The sequence below is a fragment of the Chenopodium quinoa genome, unplaced genomic scaffold (genome assembly GCF_001683475.1).
Source record: "Chenopodium quinoa cultivar QQ74 unplaced genomic scaffold, ASM168347v1, whole genome shotgun sequence".
NCBI classification, from domain to species: domain Eukaryota; kingdom Viridiplantae; phylum Streptophyta; class Magnoliopsida; order Caryophyllales; family Amaranthaceae; genus Chenopodium; species Chenopodium quinoa.
Genome location: NW_018744593.1, coordinates 1,945,044 through 1,966,887, shown reverse-complemented (window position 1 = coordinate 1,966,887; position 21,844 = coordinate 1,945,044).

The window sequence follows — 21,844 nt, the reverse complement described above, 5'->3', positions numbered from 1 at the left end:
CTCACTAGTGAATGTATGTCAACTTTCCAATTTTAAGGAAAATCCGGCAGCATTTCCCCCCAGTTCTCCAAGTACACGACGTAGGTAATTACTTACCCACATATGTTCCCAGAGAACATGGTGATCGAGGAAATGGTAAGCCAAGATGTTCCTTAAAATCGAAAAAAAGACATACATTCACCACCTAAGTGAGAGTAAACGTTCAAGAACAGTCCCAACCGGGGACTATTCAAGACTTTCTCCTAATGAGGAAGCCTTGAACGGGTATTTAGGCATATGATGATGCAATGCAAACATTTCATATATTTATTGTTGTATTTAGTTTGTCATGAAAAAACTTTTATTAAGACAATAAAGAGATATATATATATATATATATATATATATATAGCTTATTAGAGAAGTTTATAATTCATACCAATACAATGGATAATGTATTCTTTTTAACTTCGCACTTGAGGTATATATGTAGTCTTCAAGCTTAAACTTGAACTTCAAATCACATATGAATCTATAAAAACGCAAAAAGAAAAAACAAAACAAAAAACAAAAGTTAGTAAGTATGAGAAATGGATAATAAGAAAAGATAGGGCCATATATATAATTAAGGAACTAGGGAGAAAATGGGGCAACAAACCACACCAACCACAAAAGGTAAAACACAAAAAGGACAAATATAAGCTACTTCAAACAATTTCTATATTAATTAGGGCAACAAATAACCAAAACTTGGGACATATTCCCCATAGGAACATCATCAATGGAGAATTTCAATACTCCTAGCCTCAACATTGAGGGGCACTACCTAGCCTCAAACAAGAAGGGACCTTCTAGGAAGGGTACTTCTAGCAAGGACTAGGACATTAAAAACACCCAAAACAAAAATAAAACAAAACCAAACACCAGCCAAACAGCCCACAACCAAGACAGCAGCTGGACAAAAACAGCAGCTACAGAAAACAGCACGTTTAGCATAAAGGCAAAACCGAGCCATCAGAAAAACAACACAGCTCAAACCTAAGCAAACTTTTTCACAGGAAAAACCATAATTGCATTAGGTAAAATACAAGTAAGTGGTTAACATGGAAAAGGGAACTTGCATCGATGCATATCAAATACTCCAAAATCAAACTATACTTAAACATTGTCTGAGAGTTCTAATCCCCCTTGAACCTAGCAGAACAAGAAGACTAGCCCAAATTGCAGTCAGGGAATAAAACACGGTAGGCATGTTGGACTGTCGTACACATATTGAAACATAACTTGCAAATACGGCTTAACACAGCCTTATTCACTAAAATCACTTCGCCATGTTACGAGCCTTATTCTGCTGAATCTGCTCATAAATCCATCAAACCTTTTTACATTGAACAAAACATGCTATAAGCTTTTTACCTAAACTTCATTCACAAATACCACACACGCAAGCATTCTAAACTAATCATGCACTTTCGATTATTGTCTGCCCAGCATTTTCTACCAATCATGCACTTCTGAGTATTAGTAATCACTGGTCAAGCAAATTTAGGCAAGCTTTGAAGAACGAAATTCAAATTACTTGAATTAAGAACTTACATTTCCTATACCCAAGTATATATGTGGATGGAGGGTCGTTGTGGAGGGGGGCCGTACGTGCGCTTGTACTTGAGAAACCCTATATTTCAACATACTAATTACAATTACTAAAATGCAAAACAAATCCTCAAAAAAAGGCATGAATGTGAAGGAATTCAATGGAGTAATTGAAACCTAGGTATACTAGGTAGCTTACCTCAAAGATGCTTCAATGAAGGGCGGAAATTGCGTATGGAATTGATGATACTAGGTGGTGCGTATGGCGGCAGCTGCGTCGGGTGCTCCAATGGAATAGCAAGAAGAGGGAAGCAATGAAGAGGGACGAAGAGAAGAGGGATGAAACAGAGAAGAGAAGAGGGAACAAATTGAATGAAGAGACGTTGGAATTGAATGAAGCAGTATACCCGGGTTTTTTTAAAAAAAAAATTGGCAACGGTTAACCGTTGCCAACACTTAACATTTTTTTTTTTTTTTAATTGGCAACGGTTAACCGTTGCCAACTCTAACTATTTTTTTTTAAAAAAAAAAATACTCAATTGGCAACGGTTAACGATTGCCAACTCTGAAATTTAAAATGGCGCTCATTTAAGTTGGCAACGGTTTTCATAAACCGTTGCCATAGGGGGGTTGCCTATTTCTTTTTTTCTACTAGTGTTTCACCAAGAGATTATATAATAATCAAGAAGGTAAGTGAAGAGATAAGGAAGCTCAAAAGATGAAACATGAATCAGAAATTAAGGTCCTTAAACAACATTAAATGGGAGTTAAGAAGAGGTTACAAAATGAAGAATCCAAGGTAAGAAGAAGAAACAAAGAAGTATCAAATACGTAGCCACACAAGACTGGGCATCACACGTGCCCGATCAGGCGAGCTTCCAGCTCTCAATCCTTCTTGCTCTCGCGCCCGATCGGGCACAACTAGCCCGATAAGGCTTATGGCTACGGTCAACTTTGCATTTCCTTCCTTTATTCCAACAATCCTCACTATAGGAAGGAAAGGAAAAATCAACAACGAATGAGAGAAACAACATATTAGGCATAAGAGGAGATTAGTACATAACACATAGATATTACATATGTAATTTGAAATCTAGTGCTTAGTGAAATGAGGCAATGAACTATAAGTCTAAGGGTGGACGAACCTTGAAACCCTTAAACTCTTGATCATGGAGTGGACGAACCTTGAAACTCCAAGATTTAGCGCAAGACCCCCACAACACATATGTCACTCCAAGATTTTATGTGAACTCCGCCAAGAGATGCACTTATTTTATAGCCAAGTACATTCACCTTATGTCTAGTGATAACTATAGGAAATCCGCCTAAGTTTTCTATAGAAGATGGCTAGTCTTCACAACCACATAGGTGAATAACAATCACTTTTCAAAAGAACTTAATCAATGGGGTTAAAACATGTTCATATGAACTTAACAAATGCTACATTGTAGTCATTAACCCCCCACAAGACCATGGATTCATTAAGAGCTTAATGCTCAACCTCAAAACAATCATAAACAACGGTGATTCCAAAGTTTTTAGTGCGTCCACTCAAAAAGTTGGATTCATTAAGAGTCTAAGGACTCAACCTCAAACGGTGGATCAATCAACTGCATCTCAAATAGCACCAACCCAAATAGTTTATTGTTCCATTAAGAACTCAAAAGAGTTCAACCTCAATCAAGCATTACAACACGTGCCATAGGGAAGAAAAGTAATGCTTTTAATCTTTCCACATGGGCTTAAGGCCTATCCCCCTTGATATTTTCACAAGTTATCAAGAATTGTTACATGTCCCAAATTTCCTTACCATAGTGCACAATTATTTTTGCTAGAATATTTTTCCAATAAGAAAAACTAGCATGTTACCAACATTAACTTAATTTGCACAAATGGTTAGAAAAATATGTCACATTCACCATTAGATGAATAAAGTAACAAGACAACCCAAAACTTAAAATTTCAAAAACTTATTCAATCAAGTCCAATCCTTGAAAATAACATAGTCGCCTTAGTGAACTTACTTTATCAACCACTAATCATCAACACTTGCCTTCAAAATTTTTGAACAACTTTTCCCGAAACTTCGTGTATTTCACAACCTTTGTACCTAAAAAGATACTTAGTAAAAGATGAAGCAAGTTTAATTTAAACAACATTAGTCATTTACTATTAAATTTATAAAATATTGCACTTCAACTATTTCACATATATATGCTATGTTAAAATAAAATGCAATGCATGTCACTATCACATTGTTAAATGTATTAGCATACACCAATCAAGACATACTTTAAGACCTCTTTAAAGTATACACAATTCATGTCAATACAAAACATATCCCACTTGAAAGATGGCATAAACAACAAATACCATGTCATCACAAAAAATCTTCCCAATCACGAAACATGCATGACACTTTGGATGAACCAAAAACTCAGAATAATTATTATTCTCAAAATAATAAACACATGTCATATTCAAATTCGTGAAAAATGCTTAAGAAATTGGAAAGAAGATAAGAAGTTCAAAAATGTTATTAACTACAAATACACATTTGATTCTCAACACCACCACATTACTCACATTGTAGAAATAACACAAAAATTAAATTACCTTGAAACAAGTAGTGAGAAGCATACTTAGTCACAAATACTAGATTCTCACAAGGTACTACCCAAACTCTTGTACCATCTCATAGGTAAAAGTCTCAACACACACTTGAAATTCAACTCACATTTCTTATCTTAAACATGGAACTCCTTAACCAACTCACTTAAGTCATCACATAGAAGGCTTAACAAACTTCAACCACTAGAGGGAAACTTATCATCAAGGACAATGATAAAAATTAATTAAGTCATCTAAGTGAGACCTACATTGTTCCATTAAGACAAGAAAAACAAAGTAACCTTTACTCACAAGTTTAGCCTTGAATACTTCCAACAAAACTTGGTGAAATGACATCGAAAACCTTTATAAGAACTATTAAGAAGCACACTCCGTAGAAGGTTGTAAAAATCTAAGTTTGTTAGACAATTTCTAACTTATTCTCAATGGTTTCTTCCAAAGTATCCGTTCACTCGCAGAATTCACCAAGTCAAAAGATACTCTCTTAACATCAAGCCAAACGAATAATTATCGTCTTTAGCAAAGTTAGTCACTTTCATGCTATGCATCAAATAGAAAAGAAATTAAAATTGATGCCTTTTATTCTGATCCTCTTATAGTCAAATTTCTTACTCAATAAACAAAATAAATACATAACAAGATAGGAATATAACAATCAAGAGACATGATAATTACAATATACATAGCCAAATCACTTATCATGTAATCATGGCATAAGCATAAAATTGCTAAAAATAAATTATTATAGCAAAGGATGCCAGTTATTGTGTTGCATGGAGATAACCCAACATTCACACACAAGTCATGGAGCATACAATAAATTGCTTAAAAAGCAAAAATGAGATGTTTCACAATCACAACCAAGACTTAGAGTCCAACACTTATTCTCATATTACACTTTTCCCCCACATTGGACGATAAAAGTCTTCAACTAAGTATTGAAATTAGACATGGTAAACTCTACTCCTTTCAAATGGGGCACATAAGGACTAAATTCCTACTACAAAATTCTATACAATCATAGAATCATAACCCCCACATACCAAAGTTAAGTCTAAAAAACTAAACATAGTTAATTATGGAGAAAGGAATATGCGAACATACCTCCATGCATGGTGCCTCTAATAATTTACCTTAGCGATCAATGATGAACAACCCAATGGCCACCACTTGTAGTGATTGTGCATCCACTAAGTATTTTGAGCTCTTGAAGCACACTTGGATCCATGTTCTTTACTTGAATTATATTGACATCATGTGGAGATTTACAAGACATAGTACAAAAAGAAATAAAATTCTTAAGAATCACCTTCCACACATAAGGAAATCGATAATGATTCTTTAAACAAATGCCAATACTAAACTAAACTGAACCAAGTAAGAACAAAAATGAGCAAAACATACAATAATAATTAATAATTCTTGAAATCTCTCTCCCCTAAGGTGGACAATTAAAGGAGTAAAATAATTTAACTATTGAATTAAAAATAATTCAAAAATTATCATACTTCAAAAATTCATCATAAGGTTAACACAACTTAGTTAACACACTAAAATATCAAAAATAGTCACCAAAAGAATTTTAAGAGTAAAATTAATAGAAGTAGTCTTATATGTATTCCCCAATAAGAACTATATATAGATATAAGACACAACTAAGAGTCATAAAAACAACCATAATGATATTCTCCTATGGAGAAAAATACACATATGACTCTTCACAAAATAATCACATAGTTCTCATTCAAAAACTTATCATACTTAATAAATTGATAGAAGTAACACAAGTTCTTAAAAAGATGTATGCAAAGTAAGCATTATGAGCATGAACAAAGTTTCCACAAAGCAAGACATACACACACACACAGAGGCACACACACACACACATATCAACATATATGTACCAAAAGTAATAGACTTGGACATCATACTGATTGTAACAAAAATTCATGGTAATAATACATACAATTACATGCGTCCTAAAGATGAACAACCCACGAATTATCTAACTACACATAAGCATGTAAATATTAGGAATAAACAACTTGCTAATAAATTTTATTTCTTAAAGCAAGGGCATAACAAAGTCCTTCACAATGAATAGTTATATGTTACTTCAAAACTTCAATAAAATTGATATTTAAATCAATTAGGGGATATCTCTAAATACTAAGTCCAAACACAAGTATTGAACCAACAAAAGAGATAAACATACCATGTAATATCACACTTATATAACATGGATTATACTTTAGCGTATACACTAATAATCATATAACAAATAATACAGGACAAAATAATCATCCAACATTATAATGCAAAAAAATCACAACTCATATATTTGTCAAGATGATTATTAGAAATAATATCACATGCTAAGCATAATCAAAATTAAAATTAGTTTAGAAAGGACCTCCCTTGAATCAATTCAAGTGTCGAATATGAGCATTCTCCGTAGTACGCCCAAATATCCTCTCCAAAATATGCAGCTCAACCTTGAAGCCATAACTCCCAAACTTGAGCAGCTATCAACGATCCAACCACTGAAAATAAAGCCTCATATGTCCCGAACAACCTCTCAAAATTTCAGCCAATATCAACAACGATTGACCTTCGATCAGGGGCCATCTTCGGGACTGCTCCCCGAAAAACGTGAACAGCTAAGATTTTTCCCCAAAAAATTATTTTTCTTCACACCATCCAATCTTTCAATCATTACCCATTGAGTATCAATTGAAAATTAAAATTTTGTTTTCAAATTGTTGTAAAATAAGGTGTTTTCAAGGCTACAAAAATAAGAGAACAATAAAATCGAAAAGTTGATCTTATAATCAATGGAACAAATATGGTGTGTCATGATGCAAATCATTGACTTGAAAATGAAATTCCGGCGCAGCCGTGGTACCAAATTAAATCAAATAATCGATAACAAGGATAAATCATGAACATACATGGGTGATAGAATGGGAACTCAATATTTCCTTCTTTCAAAACCACAACACTAAGAATTTCCTAGACCAAACAACTAACATGATAAGAAATAAAGTCTCAATGATAGGAAGTGGGTTTCTAACTCGATTTTGTTTTTCGATTGATACGAGATAGCATGAAGCACAAATAATTGGGATTGCTCACCAAAAGTGTCGTTTAAAACTACAGGTTTTAATGGCCAATTTCCAGTGTATTAGTTATGGTGTCGAGTTGGTAGAGGTTAACCTCTTTTTCCACTTTGTCCAAAACCCCAAAAAAAAAAAAGTCAAAAGTATTTTATGAATTTCAGCAATTGCTTAAAAAACTGCTACTCGAACTAAATAATATGTACACCAAGGGATGTATCATAATGTAAAATCTATTCACCGATTGTAACTTTAATAATGAAGGAAACCTTTGTATTTGTTAAATATAAACTTCCTCCATATTTTTTTAGTTGACATGTTTCTTTAGTCACGTTTGCCAATGCACAAATTCAATCCTTAATATCTTTAATTATCGGTTACCAAAATTATAAAAAGTTGATATTTTGAAAATATACATCGTGACGAATCTAACAAGACCTACATGACTATATTTTTCATTACGTATAAATCACAAAACACGGTCAAAGGGAGTATGTGAATAGTGCTCAAAACGTGTCAACTAAAAAAAAGGAGGTAGTATTTCATTTGTAGATGTTATATGGCTTTTTATCAATGAATTGATTTATTTTACTACCTAGAATTTTTTATGTCTCTACAAATAATTTAATACTCATCATTTGCAAATAACTGGGGCTACAATCGATGGCAGCCGCAATGTTTAACTATGATGGTTATATTTTTTTTAGGAAAACTATGATGGTTAGGTTTGAAGAGAGAAAATAGATAATTGTTCAAGGTTAGGGTTTTTTTAGTCAAAAAAGTATTAACATATAGTGCTTAACAATTTAATTGCCTAATACAACCAATTATACTTCATTTTTTTTAATTAGATACACCATATAAATACTTTTTTTTTTGTACAACCAATCTTCTACACTACTTTATCTATCTTTAGTATATAAAAACATAAACCACTCATGCCACGTGCCACACCTTTTAAAAATAAATCACTCATGCCACATGTCACCTCCTTTATTATTTCATTTTATAAAGGCTACATGTAATGATAAAGTCTTTATGTATTCCGTAACTTGCAAAATTAAGTAAGAAATTGAATTGTTTCATTTTCACCATAAAATTTTTTTAAAAAATGTACTAATTAGTGCACATTACATATAAATATTACGAAGTACAATTTATAACTTAGAATATGAAAAGAAAAAAATATATAGTTTTTTCATCTACTAATAAACCTAAAATACTAAATTTAAACCAATATGTCATTTAATATCCCATAATCTCTATGTATATATAGTTGACTAACTTCCTTGATCTTCTTCCACAACACTTCACCATCCCTCTCTTTTCTTTCAAGTTTTAGCAATGAACTCTATCCACCATAAATGTCATTGAAATAATTCAACGATGTCAATATTATATCAAAAGGTTCAATGGTAAAGAGTACCTACATATATGGAGCATTATATTTTATCATCGAAACTGAAACAACTCATTTTTATTTGATATATTTGTTTAGTCACTAATATTATTTTTACCATTGATGAAACTTATTTTTAATCATATATTTCCTCCATTTCTTTTTAGTTGACACGTTTCTTTAGTTACGTTTACCAATGCACAACTTCAACCATTCATATCTTTAATTACCGATAAGCAAAAATTATGAAATTTTGATATTTTGAAAATATATGTCGTGATGAATCTAACAAGATCCCACATGACTATATTTTTCATTACATATAAAGCACAAAACACGGTCAAAGGGGAGTGTGTGAATAGTGTTAAATTCAAAACATGTCTATTAAAAAAACGAAGGTAGTATAATTTAAGTATATATTTGCTTTTTTTTTAATTATTCTTATTATTATTTCTCTTAAGAAATTACTTTTATAGGTTTTCCCCTTCTAATTCAAATTTAGATTGAGATTAAATCAAGTAGTCTTTATTTTTTTCGTTTTACAAGATCAAATGTGATTATCGCGATCTATACTTATTATTATTATATATTAAAAAGCGTTCCTAAAAATATCAATGTGCCACGTGTATCCATTCTCGCACTAGAATCACGCCACATCAGCAACTCTTCATATGATGAATGGATATACATGAAATATTATTTTTGTCTTGTCATTTTGGCATAGATCAGTTTTTTATCATCACAAATAAAAACACTGGTTTACATTTAATTGCTTTTATACTACACATAATTGCAGTTGTCTTCGTTGTATCTGCTAAGTAATTTCGTGATACCCGGGTAATAGGTTAGGGTCGAAATATTACGTTTGGGAAAGTGATATCGTTCGCGCATCAAAAGTTTTGATTGTTGTTCGTATTCTGATCATCTTCGTGACCCTCGTTCTAGTAAACTCCCCAACAATCTGGTTCATACCACCATTGAGTCTAGAAATGCATTGTTTGATGAAAATAAATATTCATCAATTCCTAGACCAAAGGATATAACTCCAAATACTGATGCTCAAAGTTTTGACCAAATTCAATTTGATCAAGAGATAGATGACCAAACTCATTTATAGGAAGCATCAACATCATAATCTCAACCTAGGAGAAGTAAAAGGGCAAGGAAAGAAATTTTTTTTGGCCCGGACTTTCATGTGTACTCGGTTGAGGGAGCAAGAATTCTGTTTTGATCGACACAATTTCCATACAGTTTTAATGTGGAATATGATCCTCTGACATTTGATGAGGCTATGAGGTCTCGTGACGCTCCATTTTGGAAAGAAGCTATTAATGATGAGATGGAATCCATCATGGGAAATAATACTTGGGTGTTAGCTAATTTACCACCAAAATGTAAACCAATAGGATGCAAATGGATCTTCAAAGAGATGTTGAGGATTGACGGAACTGTTGAAAAGTTCAAAGCCCGGTTAGTGGCACAAGGTTTTACACAAAAACCTGGTATCCATTATTTTTATATATATGCACCGGTAGCTAGAATCTCAACTACTACAAGGTTGTTGATATCACTTGCGGCTATCCATGGTCTTTTGATCCATCAAATGGATGTCAAGACCGCATTCTTGAATGGAGATTTAGAGGAAGAGGTTTACATGCGACAACCGGAAGGGTTTGTTGTGGAAGGACATGAGGGTAAAGTTTGCAAGTTGATTAAATCTTTTTATGGGATTAAGCAAGAACCTAAGCAATGGCATCAAAAGTTTGATGAGGTTGTGCTGTCTAATGGGTTTAAGTTGAACAATTCAGACAAGTGTATATATAGAAAATTTGATGACAACGATCAAGGTGTCATAATTTGTCTATATGTAGATGACATGTTTATCTTTGGAACGGATTTGTCACAAGTTGAGAAGACAAAACCTTTTTTACATAACAGAAATCTGGAACTTTACCTTGGATGAATAAACAAGTTCCCAATTAGCAAAATGAGAGAGTTAATCTTATTGAACTTAAGACCCAACGTCTTGTTAGGCATTAAGTTAAGACTCCCTCACTTGTATTTATTTAAGGCTCCAATCCTAAATCAATTGCCATCCTATTGTTAGCATCTCTTGCCAATGCCTTTGTGAAACAATCAGTCAGCGAGATTGAGATTTGTTCGAACATAATCAATAGTGATCACACTATCCTTGATAAGTCCTTGAATGTAACTATGCCGTAAATGTTTCTTGACTTACCATTATAAACCTGGCTATATGCCTTTGCCAAAGTAGCATTGATATCAAATTTATCAATTGGTGAAATCGATTTTGGCAACAAAGGTATCTCAAACATGAGATCCTTCAACCATTCAGCTTCTTTACCAGTCGAATGCAAAGCAACGATTTCCGATGTCATTGTGGAGTCCGCAATGCAAGGTTGCTTCTTAAAAGCCCATGAGATAGCACTCTCCCATATAGGAAAACCCATCCACTTGTGGAGGAATGATCTTTATTAAAGATCCAACTTGCATCCGAATATCCTTCTACAACCAAAGGATATCCACTATGATTACTTGTAATCCCCCATATTTTTGAGTAAATTATAATTATATTTATATTTCCTTATATGCATATATAAATATTTTATAATAATTTTATACTTATATTAATATTTTTGGAAGGATTTAATAAAATAATGATAGTAACTTATATTTTAATAGTAATGCTTCTTCACTATCAAATTTTAAAACCTTTTCCTGTAGCAAAAAGGATTTCAAGAGTATAGTTACCCACTTTGGGCCCATCACCATCATCCTAACTCTACTAAAACTAGGAAACAATAAACTCTTAATCCCATATCTCTATTATTATAAAAGCTCAAACTTACTCCTTATTTCCCCCACCAAAAACCCACGTATAATACTCCCTCCTCCCTTATAATTTGCTGCTACTACCTTCCTTATTGTTTCCCTAGTTCACGCATACAACAACAAAAATAAAATTCTGCCACTGCTACACTAGCCACCGACGCACCTCACATCGGTGACCGCCTGCTGCCGTGCAGCCCAGGACACCACCAACGACCAGTTAGCCCCTTTCTCTTCCCTCCTTTGTTCTTTCTTTTGCTAAAATGTTTTAAGTTTTAATCTTTATTAAGATTTTGTTTTTGAATTGTTATTATTATTGTTTAATAATGTTTAATCACCCTAAAAGACTACAAATTTCTAAATTTTATTATGTTTAATATAGTGACTAAAATTTCAGATTTGGTTTAATTAAGAATTAAGGGTTTAAATCTTGGTTTTCATGATTTTAGGGCTTAGAAACGTGTTAGTCAAGTTACTTATATATATAGTGATTATATTATGTTAAAATTATATTTTTGGTGATTAAAACTAATTTTCAAATTTTTGTTGATTATTTTGAAGCCTCTAATTACATTGAATTGGTGAATTTTTGGGTTTAAAGCCTACTAGCTTAATCTACAATGTAGATAATTTCAAATATTACTATAAATTTAAGATTTTGTGTATAAAGTAAATTTTCAGATTTTTATAAAGCTTTAAACTTGCTGTAATTTCATGTATAAGGATGTAGTTTAAGGTTTTTATATAGGAAACTTAAAGAACAATATATAAGCTTTTAATTTTAGTTAAAGGAAAGGTTTTAAAGTGTTGTTTAATTGGTTTTTGAAGGTTTTAAAGTAAGTTAGTATTGCTGTAAATTTAATTGCTTGGGTATTGATTGAATTATTGTTGTTTGGTCTAGGAGAGGACTTCGTAGAAGGCTATTTCTAGTTTCTATAGTGGCCAACCAATTCATTTACTCAAGGTACGTACAAGGATACGAAAAACCTTGACTTTAGGAGCATGTTTAAGGATTTGGAAAATTTAGAATCATGTTAGGAAACTTGTGGTTGGTTGAAATTGTATGGTAGCAAATTCGATTGGTGATTAATGTGATGAACAGTTTTGATTCATGTATGAGATGTAATCATGTGGATGTTTATATGCGTATTGATTTATCTTGTAAGTATTACTTATTGCATTAACTTGCAAGGTGAGCTTAGAGGCAAAGGTACGTGAATATGTGGAATGAATTATTTTTATTACTCGCTCATGATTATTGAAATGGAATGAGTAAAGGGAGAATTAAAGTCTTAAATAACGAGGTTGAGGATTTGAGGTGCCTTATGCACTTAAGGTGTATATACACCGAGGTAGTTTAAGGGATTCAACACTAAAAATTGTTTGTCACTAATAATTGAAGAATGGAATTGGAAATTTGAATTGCTTGAATGATCAATGTTGATTGGTTGCATTGTTTTTGTGAATGAGTCACCACCAAATGTAAACCTGTAAATCGCGTAAAGTGTAAGATGGATGAGCAATAAAACTCTGGATTTGTGCACATCTAGAGTATTGCCAAACAGGGGTTGGGGTACACGAGGTATTAGCCGTGCACTTTTCTAGAGGCCGCCTGATCTACGATTCTCTTGTTTTCAAATAATTTTTAAAAATATAAGGAGTTAGATGAGATCTCATACTAGCTATGGCCATGGAGTCACGCTCGTCTGCCATTGGTTGTTTATTGATGTTTTCGAAAAGAGGCATGAGGTTTTTCTTTTATTGATATTCCAAATTGGAGCATGGGGAGTGTAGACACCTAATTGTGTCTCCCCAAAAAACTAAACCTAGTGATGAATACCTTTCACGTCTTTGATTATCGAGTTAGGTGAAGAGTTGAAGAGTGTCGTGAATTTCCCTTTAGCCTTGACCACTTATAACCTTTCCTTAAATGTTTTAGTCGAAAATCATTCATTTCGTATCTTTGAAAATCATTCATTTCGTTTCCTCTTTATAAAAAAAATCCAAATCAGTCTATTTTGGCCCACAATACTGGTCCAGTTATTATGTAGTTGGATGGGGTTTGAAAAGAAATTTCCAACAATAAGTCCAAATCCGACTTATAACGAAAAAGTTATGGCCAAAATACTAAATCGAGCCCGAACCAAGCCTTACTTGCAACCCAATGATCATGTGGAGGGTCCATTTACCTTAACTTCATTCCCAAACCAATTAGGATTTATTACAAGTTTCTAGAATCATCTAGAAGGTTGTTTTTTATCCTAAATCCATTAGGATTTATTGTGATCTTCTAGAATCCTCTAGAAGGTTCTAATTTATCTTGTTTTCGAAAAGATAAGAATTTAAGAATTTTACATCGGATAAAACATTTGTTTTTCAATGATCTTAATCCCAATAAAAATAGAATACTTACGGAAATTTGGTTAACCCAATCTGATTGGAAATCGAATTCCGTACGAATTCTATCTTTCCAAAACCATCGCTGAGCGACAGCATCATCGCGCCGCGACAAATCTGTCACGCTGTGATAGACCTATAGTGCCACAACAAAGCTGTCGCACCACGATGAGAAGCGTTTTACTCTGAGTCAGATTCTGACTCTTTTCTGATCCTTCGACCCTCTTTTTTCCTTATAAACAAAGGTCGTTCACCCCGTTTTCAAGCACCAATAATCATCATATTATCCCCTCTCTAATACTCTCTCTTTCTCTCTTGATTCTTTTCTTAGCCTAGCCTAAACACGTCCTAATACACAACCTTGATACTTTTCCCTAATCAAACATCATACCTCCTTCACGAGCTTTGAATACTCCTTGCCCTCCTTGACGTTGCTTTCGACCTCGACGTGAAAGGTTGATAGTTCTGAGGATTTGGCCCCAAATCTATATTTTAATTCTTATTTGATTTATTTATTTGATTTAATCTTTCTTGTACTTTACTAACGTGTGTATTGTTTTGATAGAAAGAGATACGAGGCAACAAAGTAAGTAATTCGATTACTTAATTATTCTTTTGATTTAAAAATCATGTTAATTCCTAGTATCGTGTTAGGATGTTGATTTTGATCCTAGTATCATGTTAGGATATTGATTTTGGTTTCTAGTATCATGTTTAGGCCAAAGCTTTGATCTTTGTTATTAGTGACATGCTAGGATCTGTTATTAATCCGTTTAGTACCATGCTTAGGATCTTGCTATTAATCATGTTTTGATAATGTTGATGATGATTGGTGTGTCAATTATTACATTGCTTGATTATTCATGATTATTGTTATTACTTGATCACGCTTCGTTTTGCGGGTTTAAAGGGAATTTGTACTTGAAATCACGCCTAATAAGATAATTAATAATTTGATTTTAGGATATTTTGGATTTTAACACCTGACAAAAGGCTGAAAATGGTTTTTAACACCCCCCAAAAAAAAACTTTTATTTTAACACCTCCCAAAAATATAAAAGTTGGAAGTTAACACCAGTTAACGATTTCCGTCACGGAAATTTAACGTGGGTCCCATAAATTGGCTTCAACTCTCCTTCGTTTTCAATTTTTTACGAAACCCACCTTCGTGGCTGCCATCCCATTTTTTCTTCTTATTCCTCCCTTCATCTTTTCTTCGTCTTCTTCCTCCCTTCATCTTCATGGCTGCCATCCCAAACTCTTTCCTTCGTTCTTGCCCACCCTCCCCTCAACTGCCACCCCTTCCCTCCCCCCTCCCTTTCCCCCACCCCTACGCTGCCAACCGAACCCACCCCCCTTCCCTTTCCCCGTTCTCGCAACCAAATCAGCTCCTCTCCAAATACCAGCCCACAATCGCAACCCCTGCAGCCACCTCCTCACTCAAACCGCAAAAAATCAATTCCCAACATCAATTCCCGAAATCAGAGCAAATCGCAGATCCATCGAACCTCGTCTAGAAATCAATTTAAGTTTGCCGAAAAAAGTTACGGTGTGGTGGTTTAGGGGTTAGGGTGGCCGAAAAGGTTAAGGCGGGTCGATTCGTTAGGGTTTGGAGCAAAGTGTTGCAGAAGAGTGGTGGTAGTGGTGGTGGTTGCGGCGATTCAGATCTTTGATTGTGGTTTCGGTGTGGTGGCTTGGGTCGGGGCAGCAGGGGAAAAGGGAGAGGGTTGGGTTGCGTTTGTGGGGAAAAGGGGTGGGATGGGTTCGCCGGTCGTCGGTCGGGGGAGGGAGCTGGGTGGCTAACGGGATGGGGCAAGGTTGGTTTCTTGGGTGGTTGATTTAATTTTGGTGGCCGGTCCCCAGTTAACATGTTTGCTGGCTGCGAAGGCTTGGTCAGTAGCCGTACAGGGCCCTTTATGGGCGGCGGAATTGGTGGTAAAAAAAATGGAAGTTCTCAGTCGCTTTGTTCTCCAACGAAGGAGAAGATGAACCGGTGTTGAATTTTTATTTATTTTTTGTATGGTTTGATTTATGAGCACCAAAAATCTGTAAATCTGTAAATTATGAGCACCAAAAATCTGTAATGGATAAAATCAATGAAATGAAGGTTCAGAGAGGAAGTTTCGTGTTTTGCTGGGTGAAAATTGAAGTTGAAGCCAATTTGTGGGACCCACGTTAAATTTCCGTGACGGAAATCGTTAACTGGTGTTAACTTCCAACTTTTATATTTTTGGGAGGTGTTAAAATAAAAGTTTTTTTTTGGGGGGTGTTAAAAACCATTTTCAGCCTTTTGTCAGGTGTTAAAATCCAAAATATCCTTGATTTTATGCTAATATGATTTTAATTCAAGTGATCACCAATAATATTAGATTTATTTGTGCATTAATAATCAACAAACGTAGATTAAATATGCTTAGGATTAATTTAATGTATGTATGTTGATCGAAAAGCGCACATTAATATCATAAGAATTAAGTAGAGGCCAATTTAGGGCGGGTTCAATCATTTTTAGGTTGGATTCGTACCATCATCCCCGAATATCCAGTCATGGTTAACGTTCTGGACCACTATGGAGTTAGCGATCTCCGTGATCGTGAATGGGGTGTAACTTTCACACCCGTGAACGGTTTACAAGTTCCTAAAACTTGTTGGCGACTCTTTTATCTCTAGATGCTTTCCCTTTGGACGCCACCATTCCTAAAGGCATGATCACAGTAGGGCTCAAAGTTGAGTTTGAAAAATTCCCTACAGGGAGACAACCTTGTTTATTGCTTAATCCAATGAATAAAATGAAATAAAATAATCAATATTAATTAGCGAGGTCTTAGTAATGTTAATAGTTGAATTATGCGTTTGATTTGTAATTAAACTTCGTAGCTTGTTTGTACTTAGCGTTGCTGATTACGTGTTTTTGTGTGTCTTTTTCTTGGTCATGGCCTTCGCCTTTCAATGACCCTGTAATGATCCAATCTTTACACTTGTAATATTGGGGAGCAGACTTATCACAGGTGTTTGCATAGTTTGGACTTGCATCAAGGTGGTGGGAATTTGAGTGGATTGTTGGTTATTATTTGTAGTTTAACTCTTTTCATGAGTCTCGAATTTATTTAAAATTTGGTTGATTTATTTACTACTTTATTAGTTGGGTTTTGAATAAGGGCCTTAATGGTTCCAACTTGTAAGACTTAATTTGTTTTTGTTCATTGGTTTGAAAATGTTTATTAGTTAGTTTTTCAGCTACTAAATTCTGAATTAGACTTAACGTTTGAAAATGCGGCGGTAGCATAGCAGTAATTCTCTTACATTTTATTAAAGGTATTTACAGGTTTAAAGAGAGAATTATTGGGGTGTTACATTACTAGTGTACCTACTTAGTTGACCAACTGCATAAGCAATATCCGACCTAGTACATGTCATGGCATACATAAAAAAACCTATTACTTTAGCATATTCAAGTTGTGAAACTGCATTACCTTCATTAGGTATCAACTTTATGCTAGGATCCATAGGCGTTGAATAAAGAGAAGTAGAGTCATCACTGACATTAAATTTCTTGAGCATTTTCTCAATGTAATGAGATTGTGACACGATCAACTTTCCTTTTCCCGTCTTAATACTTATGCCTAAGATGACATCTGCTTCTCCCATGTCTTTTATGGAAAACAAAGAATTAAGGAAGGATTTTGTCTTCTCAACTTAATTGTGACTAATCTATTCCAAAGATCAACATGTCATCTACATATAGACAAATTATGACACCTTGATCGTTGTCTTCAAATTTTCTATATATACATTTGTCTGAATTGTTCAACTTGAAACCATTATACAACACAACCTCAACAAACTTTTGATGCCATTACTTAGGTGCTTGTTTTAGCCCATACAAAGACTTAATCAGCTTGCAAACTTTTCCTTCTTGACCTTCCACAACAACCCCTTTCGGTTGTCGCATGTAAACTTCTTCCTCTAGATCTCCATTCAAGAATGTGGTCTTGACATCCATTTGATAGATCACAAAATTATCGATAGCCGCAAGTGCTATCAACAACCTTATAGTTGAGATTCTAGCTACCGATGCATATGTATTACAATAATTGATATCAAGTTTTTGTGTAAAACCTTGTGCCACTAACCAGGCATTGAACTTTACAAAAGTTCTGTCAATCCTTAACTTTTTTTTGAAGATCCATTTGCATCCTATTAGATTACATTTTGGTGGTAAATTAGCTGACACCCAAGTATTATTTCTCATGATGGATTCCATCTCATCATTAATAGCTTCTTTCAAAAATGGAGCATCACGAGACCTCATAGCCTCGTCAAATGTTAAAGGATCATCTGTATGGAAATTGTGTCGAAACAAAATTCCTTGATCCCTCAACCAAGTACACATGAAAGTCCGGGCCAAAAGATTTTTCTTTCCTTGCCCTCATACTTCTCCTATGTTAATATTGTTTCTCCCTAAAATCCATCACCTAATCCCGAATAGGATAACATGGAATTAACCATTTCTTCTAGAGTCCTATTCTTTCTTTCCGCTACAATATTTTGTTGTGGTGAATATGCCACGATAGATATTTGCTATTCTTTTTTAATTATTCTTATTATTTTTTTCTCTTAAGTAATTAATTTTATAGGTTTTCCCCTTCTAATTCCAATTTAGATTGGGATTAAATCAAGTAGTCTTTATTTTTTTCATTTTACAAGATCAAATGTGATTATCGCGATCTATACTTATCTATACTTATATACCAAAGTAATCCCCATAATTATCCCTAAAATACACGTGTCATCACCATAGAAAAAAATTTCTCGCCAAAAAATTTTGTTACCTTTTTTTTTTTTGGTTGAAAGAAGTTTGTTACTATATTTCAGGAAGAAGTTTTGGCCTTATATTTAGGGAATGATGCACAACAAGAATAATTCAAATTATTTAATTAGATAAAAAAAATAGTGGTAAAGAATAAAAAAAATGTTACGTATATAATACTATATAAAAAATTTTACGTAGATATTATCAAAAGTATTATTACAATTTTTTTATCAACAAAAATAACATGAATAGTGAGTAGTTTTTAACACTTCATATTAGTACTAAAATATTACTATTCCTTCCATCCCACATTACTTGTATTACAAAATTAGACATTGACATACATCTTATGGTATATCACATAAATATATTTATTTTACTTGCAATGATTTTGTTTTTTATATTTTCTAATAAACGAATAATGAAATACTATTGGAAAATCGTGCATGGCGTGGGTTCCGAACTAGTTATTATTATTATTATTATTATTATTATTATTATTACTATTACTATTACTATTATTTTTACTATTGTTATTACTATTATTATTACTATTATTATTACTATTATTATTATTATTATTATTATTATTATTATCTATACTTAAGTATTTAAAAACACAAATCCCATTTGCCACATTTCCTCCTTTCTTTCTACATTTCGTTTTAATATCTTCCCACGTGTCATTTTCTTTTACATTTCTTTATAATCTTTTTCTTTTATTAGCCTTCTTTATATGTCATTAGTTATTGTAGAACTTTTCCATCTTCTGATCCATTTATATATCAATAACTCTAAAAATTTTGTAACCTCTTCTTTAATTCAACATATTGAATCTCTTAATCTTTTCCTCTTCTCTCTCCATCTTTCAAATTCAATTTAGTTGAATGTGTTAATTAATTCATTGATTCTTTATCATCTACCCATATTTTCTCTCCTAATATAAATTTCTAATTAAGCATTTTTTACATCATCTAAATTCCCCTAATAAAATTGACATAAAAATATCTCTAAAAAATATGTTGTGCAAAATTTGTGCAACGATGAAGATGGTGATTGAAAGGAGATAACTTAAAGCTCAAAGAAGGAAAAGTTGAATGGCAAGAAAAGGAAAAGGTGTAAGAATATTTGGAAAACCCATATGTATGGCATTGCTTGCATGTTGTAAGACCATGCATACTTTCAAGATACTAAATGTTCTCTATTAGAAATAGATTTTAATTTCATACTTGATATAATATGTAAATTTATAACAAGAATTTGGTCTTTAGTTATCTTATTTTCTATAATTACCATGCATGCGTAATGTTACAAGATTATAAAAGTTATTTTCGTAAATGATTTTTGTAGCATAAATAATAACTTATACACAGCCCGTGCGTAGAACAAACCTAAAAGCTACTCTATATCTATATCTATACTTATATATTAAAAAGTGTTCCTACAAATGTCTATGTGCCACGTCATCCCCCCCTCTTTATGCGCCACGTCATCCTTACTCAACTACCATAGGGCCACATCAACACTTAACAATGTGTCATCACCACTTAACAAAGCATTATTCCACTATTATTAAAAATAAAAAAAAATAAAAATAAATAAAAAAATTGCTAGGTTTCGAACACTGTATAAAACTCCTAACCATCTTAGCCAATACTGAATTTATGTCATATATTTAAATGAATACAACTATATCTACAAATAAAGTGGTAAAAACCCAATAAACTAAAGCAATGTAGGTCATGCAGTCAATGTACTTTAGAGTTTATTACACCTGTCGAAATATTAATTCATTGTATTATTACCAAGAAAAAAATAAATAAAATTGTGGATCATAGAATTGCATGTTCTCAGCTTCAAAAGGATGATGAAACGCACATGGTGCGGATGAAGCAACCAGCAATCAATCATCATACGTATATGATGATGAAAATTGCAGTTACAATAAGTTTTTGAAGAGGGTTTGATTTCTGATTAGTGGTTTAAAATCACCAGTTTAATTACTGCCACCATGACGGCACACCGTCATAAGTTTTCCGTTGAGGTAGGCGATTATAAAGACCCATTAATTCTCCCTAAATATAGTGTAATTGAGTATGCAATTATTGCTAACAAATTTATTACAATTCTTTCAAATTGCTTTTATTCATTTGGTGCTATCAATTCAAAATAATTAAAATCCAAGTAAATAAGATGTAGAGTTTGTAACTGAAATGTAAATTTATACAATGATTTTTGAACTGAAGTTCCGACTATATATATATATATATATGATCTGTTTTCTTGCAATTTCCATCAAGGCTTGCTTATTTCACTAAAAATAAAGGTTAATAGCTTATTACTGTTCATTTATGTTTTCCCGTATAAATTTTGATTCCTCAATTTAATCAGTTTTTTTTTTTTTTTTTTAATATCAAATTGGTTTATCTATAAATTCTGATTTTTTTTTTCTTTTGGTATTGGTGCAGAATTGACCCTTGGGGTTCTGATACTCATTGTGGAAGTCAGGAAAGCTTATTGGTTAGTTAATTTATTTGTGAATAGCAGTTTTGAGTCTTCACAACTTCTAATTTTTAGTGTATATATTTTTTAGCAATTTATTTGTTTAGTAATACTAAGATAGAAGAATACATTACTTTGTATGATGATTCATTTATTTTATCTTCTATTCCAAAGCTGCACTTCTTCCTTTGATGTGAATAAGCCTCCTTCAGTTATTATGATTAACCTTTGATGTAGTTGTCTTTGAGGATTGGGGTTGTATGTTAGTAGGGAGGTTGAGAAATTAAAATGTTGAGTATTGAGCTGTGTGTCATGAGATTTTTATTCTTTCTGGAAATTGTGAGTTTGATGTGAGATTTATTTTGCCTACTCTAGTGGTTAATAAAAATTACCTTAATGTAGGCCTATTGAATTTTCTGAATTAATGTAAAATATGCCAATTGTTCCATGAATGTCTTGGTCAATTGCAAGTTCTAATTTGATTTTGCTCTGAATTATAACATGAGAGGACAAGGTTTTGTAGACATATGTTAAAACTTTAATTTATTGTGAAAGCTCAACAAT